General features: G+C 52.0%; 1 long non-coding RNA gene across 1 annotated transcript; it reads left to right on the top strand.

Moving 5' to 3' along the window:
- The first annotated feature begins 8540 nt into the window (after positions 1–8540).
- LOC142828098 (uncharacterized) lies at positions 8541–10476 on the top strand. The gene is made up of 3 exons (XR_012903092.2): positions 8541–8669; positions 9579–9687; positions 10243–10476. It is a non-coding gene; the product is annotated as an uncharacterized LOC142828098 (long non-coding RNA).
- The last annotated feature ends 107 nt before the right edge of the window (positions 10477–10583 follow it).

Here is a 10583-nt window from a genome sequence, read left to right on the forward strand (position 1 = left end):
ACTGGCAAATGAAATGTAATGTGGATAAATGTAAAGTAGTGCACATTAGAAAAAATAACCCCAAGTATACATACTCATATTGTACTGGGGACTAATTTAGCTACAACTAATCAGGAAAGAGATCTTGGAGTTATCGTGGATAGTTCTCTAGAAACTTCCACACACTGTGCAGCGGTGGTCAAAAAAGCAAATATTAAAAAGGAATTATTAAAAAAGGGATAGAAAATAAGACAAAGAATATCTTACTGCGCCTGTATAAAACTATACTATGCCCACATCTTGAATATTGCATACAGATGTAGTCGCCTCATCTCAAAATAACACTTTGGCATTAGAAAAGGTTCAGAAAAGAGCAAATAAAACGATTAGGGGTTTGGAATAGGTCCCATATGAGGAGAGGCTAAAGAGACTGGGACTTTTCAGTTTAGAAAAAAGGAGACTGGGGGGGGGGGGGGAAGAGATGATAGAGGTCTATAAAAACATCAGTGGTGTGGAGATAGTGAATAAAGAAAAGTTATTTACTTGTTCCCATAATATAAGAACTAGAGGACACCAAATGAAATTAATAGGTAGCAGGTTTAAAACTAATAAAACAAAGTTCTTCTTCACACAGTGCACAGTCAACCTGTGGAACTCCTTGCCAGAGGAGTCTGTGAAGGCTAGGACTATAACAGAGCTTTAAAAAGAGCTAGATAAATTCATGGAGGTTAGGTCCATTATAGGCTATTAGCCAGGGGGTAAGGAATGGTGCCCCTGGCCTCTGTTTGTCAGAGGCTGGAGAGGGATGGCAGGAGACAAATTGCTTGATCATTGTCTTCGGTCCACCCTCTCTGGGGCACCTGGTGCTGGCCACTGTGGGCAGACAGGATACTGGGCTGAATGGACCTTTGGTCTGACCCAGTACGGCCATTCTTATGTTCATCCAGCCCTGGAAGGGAACGTACTGCTTACCAGCACTTGGCGCATATTGCAGAAGGGAGCTATTTGGGTCCTTACCTGTCTATCATGGCACAGAGAGGTAGCCACAGTAGCCAGCGGTTGCAACTTCTGGTCAGCTGCAAGAACGGAGGGTCAAATGACCCCATCGTGGCTAGGAAGGACACCTGTCTAAATGCCCTCAGTGGAGTCTGTACCGGAGAGAAAAGAGCTAGAGACCCATTACCACCTTCGCAGGAGCCAGCTCGTTCCCCGAGGAGCAGTTCTGTCCACCAGACACCACCGCCCAGCCAGCAGCAGGCCATCATTAACCACAGGCAGGCTTCACACATCTGCCATACCCAGTAATATGGACTCCTGGGAGCGCCTCACCTGAATTCTTCCCTGCTTCTAGTGGAATTCACCCATCCTGTGGATGCAGCCAGAGGTGACATTCCCTGAGCTAACACACATGCCTCAGAGGAGCTATTTTTGGCCTAGGGAATGCATCAGGAATTTTAAAGGAATTTCCCAGGGGAACGTGCCTCCAATTTCTAAGAGCAGGTCTGCAAAGGCACACAAAACAAGGGCATACCCCCACAGCGCTGGTTCTCCAGAGACCTGCCCCGCGCACACGGACAACGAAGCATGAAGTAGCAAAGCAGATGACTCCAGGGCAGGACACGGGCTGTACCTTTGTCTAACGAAGGTTGAGGTGTGATTTTGAGAAAGCACGTACGTGGGCAGAAAACGGATCGATTCTCTCGCTCTGCCTGAGAGGGAAGCTTTCTGCACCACTCTGGACACTTTTTAAATGAAATGTTCTGACTCTGAGTTTTAAACAGCGAATTGGGCTGAAATTTCGGTAGGGTTGTTGAAATAGAAGAAAAAGGAACACACCAAAAAATGCAAGAAAACTATCTTTTTAAGAAGTCATTTTGGGTCAAACGAAACAGTTTGTTCCATCACAGGTATTGTTCCCCTCATGGTGGGTGAGAAAAAAAAATAGGTGCAGTGACGGTCAAATCCAAACAATCATTTTTGTCTCGACCCCTGAAAACAAATGACTAATTACTCACTCAGCTCTACACCTGCTCACCAACTGTATCTGGGGTTCTCTCCAGGGCTGCTTTCCTTTGTCTGAAGCAATGGCTGCCCGTCAGGGCCGTTTGGTACCATGTATTTTATGGTTTCAAATTTGTGCAGTATACGCTCTGCTTGATGACAAATGATTTAGGAAATTAACATCATCCACCATAACGTCAGTGAGTGGAGTCGCTCAAAATGCTGTTCTTGCTGTTTATCTACCTAACACTGCCTTCTTTCTCTTGTATAACAGCCCCTACATAAAACAAGAGCTGGTTTTCATGCCCCCCCCCCCCCGAGTCTTAAGAAAGCTGAGGCGATTGGATTCTGGTGAGAGAGACCAAAGGTATGAGGTAATACCTTTTATTAGACCAGCTTCCGTTGGTGAGAGACAAGCTTTCAAGGTTGAACTAGTTTCCCAGAAGTTGGTCCAATATAAAGCTATTCCTTCACCCACCTGGTCCTGTTAATCTGGTGCCAGTCCAGCTGCAACAACACTGTGTATACATTCAGTAGTGCAGCAGCCCAACGAGGCTAGCATGGCTGGGAGGAGAAGTAGAGGCAAACCAAGACAAGCGGGATAATTTTACCGTTTTTGGAACTGTACAAGGGAGAATGCAAAAGTTGCAGCAGGAGTGTAAACCCAGAACCTAACCAACTACTTACACTAAACGACAGCTTAGCAGCACGTTATCCTTTGTCAGCTTGCACATGCTACTCTTCCTTACTGTGCGCGGCGAATACCAAACGCATTGTTATCCACAGGATCACGCTACAGTATACTGGGAAGCGTCAACGTTTCCTTTCCTCAGTGGTAAACCCAGCTCCACCCTTGCTCGTCGTTTCTCTTTGGCTCGGAGCACTCCCTAGGCAGCATCCTGGGCGTCTGGCATGTTAGGTGGGGGAAGGCGGGAAGGCACAGCCTTCCCAAACTGCCAGCCTGGCCCCACCTACACTCCTCCACCCCCCGCCCCCAACACCTACTGTGGGTGTTCCGGGGAGGAGTGTTGCTGCCCCCAGTACCCGCCCTCCCCATGCTCCGGGGCCGAGGAGGCTGGGGCCACAGGCCACCCCCTCGCCTAGTGCTCCGGTGCCGGGAAGGCTGGGGCGTGTGCCCACTCACCCTTCTCCCCGCTCCCAGTGGTGGTGGTTGGGTGCACAGCACGCTGCTCTGCCTCCCCGTGGTGGGGGTGATGGTGAGGCAGCTTGGCTTCCATGGGGGGCTGGGCCTCAGCAGAAGGGGAGGGGCTGGGGGCTTGCCTCCCCTAGCCCTACCTTCACCGCCCGCCCATGGACAGCATGTGCCCGGGCCCGGGCAGTGCCTCTTTTCATGGAGTTGATCCACAACAGGGTTCTTCACCTTATGGGGCTCTCAGTTTTCCAGTAGGTATTTTTGAATGGTACTTGTTCAGTAAGTGTTAACCAGCCAGTCATTCCCTCTGTTCTATCCTGTAGGTCCTTTGTGGGAAGGGCTCTCTCTGGCACATCCATGGATTTGATTTTCCTTGACTTCCATTCTTGAATGGGCTCCGCTCGCATATTCAGGTCTGGTTTTTTTTCCTGCTTCACCTGTGGATTTGGGAGTCACGTGCAGAGTTCCCTGTAAGCTTGGGGCTTGTACAGCTGCTCAGGAGAGAGTCAAATACTGGCCAGCTGATTAGCAGAGCACCCATACCTAGGTTTGTGTTTCTGTTGGTGGTGCACATTCACATACGCCTCAGTGCACAGAACACAATTTATTCTGCACGCAGATCGGAAAAAAATCCACACACGGATGGAAAAGACTAGAGGGAACATTGGTCACGTAGTGCACATTGGTGAGAAAGTCAGCCTCTTGCGAATGGGGAAGTGGGTGAGGCCACGCTGTGCCCCCATGAGGCAGCCCTGGGCAACAAGAGTGGGCAAGGCCCACAATCCTGGGACCACGTGCCTTGCATATCGAGGAGCCCAGCAAAGCAACTCATACTCCCAGCTACTATGCTGGTCTGACACAGCTTGGGCCAAGGGAGCCAGACCTCAGGGAGGAAGTCGTGTCCGCGGGAAGGTCCAATAGGACATTCGTCACGCTTACGTCAAGTTCACAAGTGACACCAGCCTCCAGCAAGTGGCACAAGAGCGAACTAGGCCCATCCTCTCCAGGCCAGCTGGAAAACCAAGAGTGTACTGGGGAAAAGCACCAAAAGCTGCTTCAGTTGGAACGGAGGGCACTTTCCCTCCCCCTCACAGTCCCCATTTCACTGCAGACTGATACAGGACTCATTAGTCTCTGCAGACCTGGGTGTGCCACTGGCTGCTTAGGGGCAAGTCTCCCTGACTCTGTTTTCTTCATGTGTAAAATGGGGAGAAGGATGCTGCCCTCCTTTGTAAAGTGCCTTGAGAGCTACTGACATGAGGGGCTACAGGAGAGCCGGGGGGACATTCTTTACGGTTCTCCAGACCACTTTTGCTGTGGCCAATTCCACTTGCCTCTTGTTTTCAAGCAGAAGAAAGTTAGAAAAGAATGAGAATGGAAAACAAGCCTGCTAACCCTTGACATACTTGTTAAACAACTCCTGGCTTTTTAACGCCCATTCTTGCATCAGAGACATCGATTTCAGAGTGATTTGGCCTACTGTGTTAGCTGGCAGTGATTTTGATCCATAACATGGTAAAATGAACATTCAGCTGTAGTGCCACGATATGGCTGTGATTCAGTCCCGAGCGTGTCTTACAAACCAGCTCCTTTCAGCCTCCCAGATGCCCGGGGAGTTCCAGCCAATCCAAACTTCCGGGTGTATGTGAACTCGGCGAGGTAAGTCCTGAATCAACAGGAATGCTCCTGCTGTCAGCCACATACACAGAAACAGTCATTGCAGCACACGGGAGAGGCATGTGTCTGCCTTGTGAATTCCTTATTGTCTCCGAGACTGAATGTCCCTCCTTGTGCGGCAGTGAGGAGGCTCCGTTTTCAATTCCATGTCCAGGGGGATGTCATGGGACAACCCCCAGGGAAATCAGGCGCAGACACCATGTGATTTCCCAGCCAGCTCCCCTGGGCTCTCTAATGACTCCATTGGAGACCCTGGGCATCTCTGCAGGTTCAGTTACCATAAAATGCTGACAGCTTCTTTTACAAGCCACGACTTCCACAGCTGGGCTGCAGCATTCCGCACCGAGTCCATATTCATGAATGCAAGGGTCCGATCTCCTGCGACCCGAGGTGTAATTAGTTAATGAGTCTGGCTAAGAATTGACACAGCAGTGCGGGTGCAGCATGGGCCACCCAAATCCACCCACTTTGCTAGCCAGCGCTGGGGTCCATGCTGTCACGGGCATGCTAACTCAGGGAGAACGGGGTGGAAAAGCCAGCTCCTCAGAGACCAGAGGTTCTGACGAACAGGGGGGTTTGGCAAGGAAGCACAAGAGCCAGAAACTCCTCCCAGACGTTCTCTAAACTGATGTCTAATCCTCTCTCCCCCAAATCAAAGAACAAAACCAAAGAGAAATCCCCTGCAAGAATAAAAGCCATGCAGGCCCCAGCAGCAGAGTGGGGTGAGCCAGTCTATTGCACTGACAAACGCAGGAGGGAGGATTAGCTGCCTTGTGGGCAGGCGGCATCTGTGCGCATTCGGCCCCAGTCGCCCAGAGCCCTCCGAGATGCGGGGCGGGCTCTTGAGGCCCGAGAGGCTGAACTGGAGGAGCCCAGGGAGACAGGGGCGTGGAAGAGACTGTCCGGGCCCCCGCAGAGCGGCCCCACCCCAGCTCTGACAGCGTCGAGGGGGAGGGAAGCCTCGGGGAAGGAGAACACCAAGCTGCAGCAGAGGGAAACGATCCCATATTCAGGTCTCTCCTCCCAGAGGATGACATGGTGCCCTCGCACACAGGCAGGGCCGGACTGAGGCATGGGCGAGCCGGGCAGCTGCTTGGGGCGCCAACCGATGCAGGGTGTCTGATGGCAGCTGTAAAGAATGGTTTGCAATGCCCAGGAGAGCCACATGGTGAATTATCTGCGGGGGGCCAGGTGGCAAATCTCACAAGACGTTTAGTTAAGCTTGGCTGCAGTCCTTCAGCTAGTACCTGCTGGGGTTCAGCAGAGCTGTGCTGCTGCTAGCTACAGGTCTTATTAATTCTGCCATTGTCTGCTAGTTTCAGGGGCCAGTCTGAAGAGATCCCACTGCTCCCACCAAGTGGTAATGGGGGCACTCATCTCCTGACCTCCTTCTGCGGCTGCATCTGGGACTGCAGGACTTTTGCTGCTCCCTGTAGGTTGTTGACCTCTCTGGGCAGGTCAAGTCACACAATGTAAAGGGATTAAACCCTTCCAAGGCATCAAAGAATTCAAACTGTCCGCCCTCACCAGCGTCTCCACTCTCCAGCACCATCATGGGGCCCCTGAAGTCCCGTCCTTCCCTCGGGTGCCCAAACAAGCCTTGTCCTCTTTCTCAGGCTTTAGGTCACTTTCCTAGTGGGGAAGCAGGGCAGGCCTATCGCTCTGGGTGTCGGCCCGGAGACCTGTAAACACCAGCCACATCCGGCTTCCTTTACTTAGTTGCTGCTCTTTTCCGTGGTCCTCTTCCCATCTGGCCCCTCTGTCTGTATCAGTCACCTGAGATGACACTGCTCAGGTTCTCTCTCTCCCAGGTCCAGTACATGCAGCCAGGCACCCTCCAGACTCACCATCACTGCGCCTTCCTGGCACGGCGTGCTGGTTTTTTATAGACAGTCTGATTAAAATATTCGCACCATCTGGAATCCAATAAGGCACATGTTAAGTGGCTTCAAAACTGGCTGACTGATCGATCTCAAAACATAACTGTAATAAGAAAACGATCAGCCAGTCTGGGTGTTTCTAGCGGGGGTAGCACCGCGATCCGGTTTTGGCCCTGTGCTATTCACTATTAGTGACCTGGAAGAAATATACAGTCATTAGTGCTAAGGTTTGCAGGGGACACAAAGATCAGGGGGCTGGAAAATATGAACAAGACCTGGTCAATGATCTATAGAGAGCTGGGCAAAATCAAACATACAGTCAAACACCAGATCACACATCTAGGAACAAAACCCATGTAGGTCGGGGGACTGTACCTAGCAAGCAGTGCCTCTTAACAAGAATGTAGTGGTCCGGGTAGAAACCGACTGCACATGAATACCCCGGGCAAACTGATGACTAGAAGGGTTTATATGTCTAGCTACCATGTAAAGAGAGGAGTTTTCAGCAGAACTGGAGTGCAATGGGACTGTAGCTTTGCTGGGGACTGTGTCCAGGGTTAGTGTCCCGACTTTTAAAAGGATGTTGAAAAATGAGAGAGGGCTCAGATGAGGGTTGCCAAAATGACTTTGGGGCTGGCTATTCTGCCTTCCTTTCAGAGCAGCAGGGTCTGGCTACACTGTGCTAGAAGACCCTCACCATGGCTGCAGCTGGCCCCGGTCAGCTGACCTGGGCTTGCAGGGCTGTACAATTGCAGTGTGGACATTCAGGCTTGTGGTGGAGCTTGGGCTCTCGTGGGACTGCCCAGCCTGGGATCCACCCTCCAGCCTGCGTCCCGGGAATCCAAGCCAGCTGACCTGGGCTCTGCGACCTGCTGCCCGGGGGTTTATTGCTGGGCAGACACCCCCATCTGGCGATGGCTAGGAGGCCACATGACCCCATCCGCCGGAGGGAGGACACTTGCAGAGCACAACACAACCCAGGAACTCTGCTACGTATTCTCGAGCCCCAGCCGCTGGCACCGTATCTATTAACTCTTTACCTGGCCACGCACAGAGCACCCCATGCTACCCGGGGAGAGGGGAGTGGGCAGCAAGGCTCTGTAACCCTGCAGGCTAAAGCCGATGGTGATCCGGGGTGGAAGTTGACGACAGCAGAGTTCAGACTGGACGTGTATGTTTAACAGAAGCACATCGACCATTGGGCCAAGTTACCGTGGAGGTTGGTGAATTGTCCCTCACATGGAATGGTTCAAGCGAGATCACTCGCCTTGCTAAAAGAGGTACTAGCAAGACCACGGGTTCTGGGCTTGATGCAGGAATTCGTGGGACACGCTCTGCGGCTGGTGCCACACAGGTCAGACTAGACGATCATAATGGTCCCTTCTGGCCTTAAAAATGTACAAGTATCCTGCTAAGTGAGCACAGTCAGGGCAGCTTTGATCTCCAATTCCAGCTCTGGGAGGTGTAACAAGACATACTCGAGGGTTCAAACTCCCTTTGCGGTCACACCTGAGTGTAGGCCCGCATCTCCCAGGCATTCCCACCTTCCTCCTCTCACATGGCCTCTTTCTCCTCTCTCACGCCTCTTCCTTTCCGGGTCTCAAACTCACCCTCCTCCCATTTTCATTCCATCCCAGGCAATGCCAACTTGGCCAATGCCTTGACTGCCACTCCACCCACAGAAACTGTCCTGGGCGTGGCTGGTGTTTTGCCGAAATCACGTCCCACATTTGGACTCAAACTGTCACTTGCCATGTTTCCCTTAAAGTGCCCCTGTGAACCAAAGGTGGGATTGTGACATCAGGGTGGTAGGCACAGCTGGGACAGGAGCCGGCTAGACTCCTAGTGAAGGAGAGCCCCACCACATCCGGGTAACCGAGCCGCCCCGCCTACATGAAGGCTCATGGGGCCGCTTGTGTTGACTCACAAGATCCAGGCTGGCATAAAGCTCTCAGAGATGCCCTGGGATTCCCAAGGAGGTAGGGTAGCAACAGCAGTCGGGACACAGATGGGGGAGGGGTTGTGCCCAGCCCCTGAAGCAGAAGAGACGAGCCAGCGAGACATGGGCGAGAGGGTCCTGCAACGCATGACCGTGCCTACCTTTACCCCCTAAAAGGACAAGACAGGCAAAGGGAGCCACCAGGGAGTGCTATCCCTCCCACGGCACCCAAAGCCATGCAGCGAGTCAGCGGTCTAGCCAGGGTTCAAACTCAGCTCCGAGTTCCAAGCCAGGGCCCTCACCATCAGACCAGCCTGCCTACCAGCCAGAACTACGCCGCGGTGTAGTGAGTCAGCGTGGCCTCCCGCTGACCCGAACCATCGCTCGGCCATGTTCTAGTTACAACAATGCCGATCTGGAACGTGGCACGTCAATGCACCTTATGCTTACCCAGCGTCTCTCTGTGCCCCTCCAGTGGCTGGGCCAGAATGGTTCATGAGTCTGTCCTAATCTGTGCACTAACAGACCTGCGCCTCTTAGCTCGGGCAGGCACAGCTCATGAGTTTGGATCTAGGGTTTGCACAGTTAATCCGTACTGCCCACAACCACCCCAATGCATGCCACCAACACCTCCCACGCTCAGAGCACACGCGTGCATGGACCCCCAGGCTCTGACTCCCCACCCCAGTAGGCCTGTTTAACCACAGGGCCAGTGCCATTAGCGGCATTACTCCGGTTTCCCGGACACGCAGCTTTCCCATCCCAAGAAACATGTTTGGCATGGCTCTCCAACCTGGGCTTTGCTCCACGCTCTCCTGGAATGACCTAGCCCTGAATGTTACCTGCCCGTTCAGCACGTTTCCTGGTGCCAGGTCGGGGAAATGTGCAGTTCCCTCCACCCCAGCTTGGGGCGGGATTTCGATCTTCTATTCAGGCTTGTTGCTTCCAGGGACAGTCTGAGACCAGCGTGTCAGAGAAGAGCAGCAAACAATTCACTCCCACTTGACGCCAGCTTTGATGGCGATGACATGAGAGAGGAACCCAACTTGACTCATCCTGTGAGTACTGATTTTCTTTCCAGAGACAGAGCTGTAAATATGTTTAACAGAGACTTAGCTAAGGAAAGGCCACTAGGAAACCTAGAGGCCAATGTGCTCTCTCCAACTGGAAAGGCTGTGTAAGAGGGTTGTTTACTTTTTTCCCCTTTTGGCAAATAAAGTCTCCCTCTCTGCCGGATAATGGAATTCCTAGAATTTTGGGTTGAATTCCAGATAAACCACACAGCTCTATCCTTTGAAAGGGTTTAAGGTGTCATTTCTTGATATTAATTGCAATTCCCCCAGTGCCCAAGGCAGAGGAATAACACATGTTGCTCACAACACATATTTTTGGGGGAATTTATAATACATAACGAGCACAGTGTCTGTTAAAGACGCATCCAAACCGCCTGGTCTTGCTAAGAGTGGAATGTTCTTGGGTTGAGTCTAACTGTGCTCCAGTGTTTTGCCCCATTGGAATTGCAGCTCTCCTCCTCCTCGTGATTAATGGGCCTATTTATGAAGATATTGTTTCAGTCGAGTTGCTGACAAAGAGGGACTTTCGTTGTCTCCCAGACCCCGCTTGGAGAGCGGAGCAGATTTCTGGGAGAGAACAGGGAGCTCGACCCCTTTCCTGCCCCATCGGAATGAGGTGCCATTTCGGAAGCTTTAGAGACTCTGCTTTCCATGACTAAAGACTTTAACATTTCGGTTTCTGGCTCATTTCTGAAAGGAATGGATGCCCCTCCCCCCTCCCATAAAACCAGATGCAACGCTCAACTATTAATAATCCCAAATAACTCACCATTTCAGCACGGCACGCTGGGGCTGGCCCTTCGCGCCTTGCTGAGACCAGCCCGTCATTTCATGGTCCTGGAACCGGCCCCCAGTGTCCTTCCCCTGGTCAGCTGCACACT

This window comes from Pelodiscus sinensis, chromosome 3 (genome assembly GCF_052426305.1).
Source record: "Pelodiscus sinensis isolate ZL-2025 chromosome 3, ASM5242630v1, whole genome shotgun sequence".
Classification (NCBI taxonomy): Eukaryota; Metazoa; Chordata; order Testudines; family Trionychidae; genus Pelodiscus; species Pelodiscus sinensis.